Below are 3,910 nucleotides of genomic sequence, written 5' to 3' on the forward strand. Positions count from 1 at the left end.
GAATCACCGACGTTGTCGCATGTTCAGCTCTTTCTGATCAAAGATATGCTGGACACTCTTGTGATCGGTGTAGATAGTGCACTTGGTACCGTACAAGTAATGTCTCCATATCTTGAGTGTAAACACTACTGCTCCCAACTCCAAATCGTGGGTAGTGTAGTTCTTTTCGTGAACCTTTAGTTGGCGTGACACATAGGCAATGACTTTCTCAATAGACAACATGCGGAGTACTACCGCGAGGCGTGTGACTGACCAGGATCATGCCACCAATCATATTGAACAATAAATAAAAGTAAATAAAGTCCATCACAATCAATACGATTAGTGTTTATGAAAACAAATATCCAAAACCAAGTTTAAGTGTCAACGGAAGCATAAAGTTAAAAACCCAATAAATTGTTAAGTTCATAATGTTCAATGAGAATCCAACAAATGGTTCCCTGCCACAACGACCATCCCTTTGTGCAAGCTCCAGCCATGTACCTAACGACCTGCAAAGCATGTAGTAACGTATCAACAAATATGTTGGCGAGTTCACAGTTGTTTAGTGTTGTTCCAAAAAAACATAAGTTTATTAAATTACTCTGTTCTTATAAAACATGTCATGGGGAGCTACCCGATTGTTTTAAACTACTAGACTCGTACCATACCGACTACTGACTGTAGTTATGTTTAGTGCCCCGAGTCAATGTCTATCGTCATTGACTAAGTGCCCAAGTATATTAGTCCACGCCCATCCTTTGTGGCACGATGTGAGGCTTTTTGTCAAACCTAATAGCGCTATTTAACAAATAACCCGTTCGCCATTGGCCCGATAATTAATCGTTATAAAAATGAGTGGGGACTTTCAGATAGAGTTCCGTCTAGTCCGCTTAAGACATGTAATATAAATAACGGTTTCCGTCCCTCACCAGGGGGACGAGGTTGTACGTATTCTACCCAAGGAGAATACGCAGGTTGTATCCCATCCAAGGGGGATAGTTGTTGTTTGCTCCATTCCCAAACCACCGGGAATTACAAGCTCTTTAGAAAAGTGTGAACTCTCCTTAGATTAGCTTGGCAGATTAAGTTATGGAAAGAAATAAGCGAGGTGGAACCGGTCAATCACGTCCTAACAAGATTACCGTTTAAGGGTTAGTGGGTGTGCTCACGTGGAAACACGAATCCTACACGTATCTAGCACGTTGCACATTTTATTATACAATACTAAATATCATGCATGCATTTATCACGACATAGGTTAGCGACAACACAAATGTCACGAAAGACTTAAAATACTCTTCAATATAAATTCAGCCATATAGTCCATTTTCGGACAGTTTTCGGAGTGTTATCCGGAATAGTTCGTGGACAGAAAAATTCCGAAAAATTTTCAGGACGTGTCAATCGAACACTTAAAAGCATCCACAGTAAAATTTTCAAGTCTAAACAGTAAACACATACCAAGTTCTGACACGAAACGTGAGCTGCGTTTTCTGCAGACAAACGCAGCTTTAATTGCTGAAACGAAATATTTTTTCTTAAATAGCAAACGAGACCCGTAAATCATGATTCCAATGCCATTAGAAGCGTATTTTAAAATAACACGTTATAGACTCAAGAAAATCCAATTTTCGTTAAGTTATGACCCGGTTACATCCAACTGAAGTCGGTTGTAACTGATCAACAACCTACCGTTTTTCGTTATTAATGTTCCTACGCGAGTTCTAACGGTTCCATTTACATGTTTAGCGAACAACAACGACACTTAACATCTCCCACAGCAGGTCATCATCAAAAACTCAGATTATTAATCACCCAAAACATCAAGAACTATCCAGATCTAAACCCACAAACAATATCCTATAAGTCTATAACCGAAGACATAAACGATTTAATCACCATGCAAACATCATTCCTAGCAACACATACTACATGTATTAACATAGAACATTATAATCATCAGAAATATACAAAAACGCAGCCATGATCACGGATGATTAGCATGATTAAAAAAATGATTAGACGTGTTACCGAGTTTAGAAAGAGTGATGGATCGCTAGAGCTTGAAAACCGAACGAACTTGGGATTGCTTGTGCCTTGTATGCGTACACAGAAGGGAGGCAGAAGGAACCGTATTTTTTCTTTTAGGGTTTGAGGATTTGTTGTGCACAAGCAAGAAATACGAACATAACTACATATAATAGGGAAATTAATTGTTTGGACGGTTTTGGATAAGTGGGCCGATAACCAAGAGATGAAATAAAAAGGGAATTGTGGGCTGCACATATAAAGTAGCAGATCACACTTCGAAGTGTTTTGATATTGTTTATTATGATATATATATATATATTTTCATATGAACAACAAATATGAATGTCTAATTAGTCAATTAAATATAAAGGTATAAGTAATTAACTAATATTAAGGTATAATTTTGTTTTGCTATGGTTCAAGTCTTGTAAGTTCCGAGCTACACGAGTGGGTGAGTGAGTTGAATCGTGTGATCGACACGTGAGACATGAGCTTTGGTTCAAATTGTTTGGGTTAGTTCAACATGACATGGATTTGGTTTCGACTACACGTTTGCACACTATAAATTAAATAAGTATATTATAGATAACTGATTCGTCGAATAAGATAAGTATAATTTTTTTTATAAAAGCGAAACTAATGGTTTTTACCTCGAAAATTCGGGTTGTCACATTGTTAATCGAAAAAAAAAACAATTGTAGCAAATCTGATCTAGTTTAAACCCGCAGTAATAGTTGTTGTTCGGACGGAAGTTTTGCCGAATTTCTTGTTGTCGTTTCTGTTCGAAACCATAGAAAAAGATCTAGTTTTGATAAGTAATTCAGGTTTGTTTCATCGGAGACTGAAGTATTGAGTGATTGAATCTGGAACGAAGAAGGGTAAAAAGGTCAATACAGAAAGCAGCAGATGAATGTGTGTTGAAGAGTTATTGTTGTTTGTTAAAAAAAAGTAGTTGCTGTGTTTGCGTAGGTTGAAAGTTGTTATGAGTTTAAACTGACTTGAAAGTTGTTGTCAGCGGCTGAATGTTATTGCTGGTTATCGATCGAAATGGAATAGGAAAAGGTATCGATTGTGTGGCAGCTGTTGTTGAAGTATAGTGATCGATACAAGTTTACTCATTTGATATAAGAGATTAGAGTGGTTTGCTTATCAAAGTTGTACAAAATAGAAGAGAAGAACCAGAATTAGTGCAAAGTGGGTGATTTTGCTTGTGACGGTTGAAAGGTCATTAGTGGCATTAGGATTTTTGAGATAAATAAAGTGTGAAAAGGTAATAATGTGGTGATGTGAGTTTTAGGTTAAAAGTTTAAGAGTTTTTGTTTTCAAAAATAAAAAAAATCATCAGCAATTCAATATTTTTTCTTTTTGATATTTCATAAAATTAAATTTTGAAGTAATAAAAAGTTGAGATATAAAAAGAATTTTTACTAAGGGATTTGAGCCGAAAGTTTTTAGTTTAGCTTTGGGCCTCACTTAAACGATAGAAATAGTGGGTTTTGATAGTTTGATTCAACAATCAAATGGATCTTGTATTGGGCCAAAATTAGTTGGGCATTAAAAATTTGGGCTTCTAGTGTGAAACGAAGTTTGATTGGGCTTGTAAGTGGGTCAATACGAGAAAATATTTTTGAATCAAGTTTTCAATCTACAAAAATTTCAAGTATAAAAATGTATGATTGGGATGATGGTGTTGAGATGCATCCGTGGTTGCTGGATGGAATTAAAAGAAACATTTGGGTTAAGAGATTTAAACAATTTCGGTGTAAAAAACATGAATCGTTGGATCAATTGAAAGAACGGTATTATGAGTTACTTAGTAGGATAAGACCGTACATGGTAAGAATGTCGGATGCATGCTGAAGAGATATCAATTTGAAAAATCAACTAAAAATTTTAG

At 36.0% G+C, this 3,910-nt stretch overlaps 1 long non-coding RNA gene across 1 annotated transcript; it reads right to left on the reverse strand.

Moving 5' to 3' along the window:
- Positions 1–287: 287 nt before the first annotated feature.
- Positions 288–2,278, reverse strand: LOC110905937. The gene is made up of 2 exons (XR_002573533.2): positions 2,014–2,278; positions 288–491 (listed from the first exon to the last, which is right to left on the reverse strand). It is a non-coding gene; the product is annotated as an uncharacterized LOC110905937 (long non-coding RNA).
- Between the last annotated feature and the right edge of the window lie 1,632 nt (positions 2,279–3,910).

The sequence above is a fragment of the Helianthus annuus genome, chromosome 16 (assembly GCF_002127325.2).
Source record: "Helianthus annuus cultivar XRQ/B chromosome 16, HanXRQr2.0-SUNRISE, whole genome shotgun sequence".
In the NCBI taxonomy this organism is placed as follows: domain Eukaryota; kingdom Viridiplantae; phylum Streptophyta; class Magnoliopsida; order Asterales; family Asteraceae; genus Helianthus; species Helianthus annuus.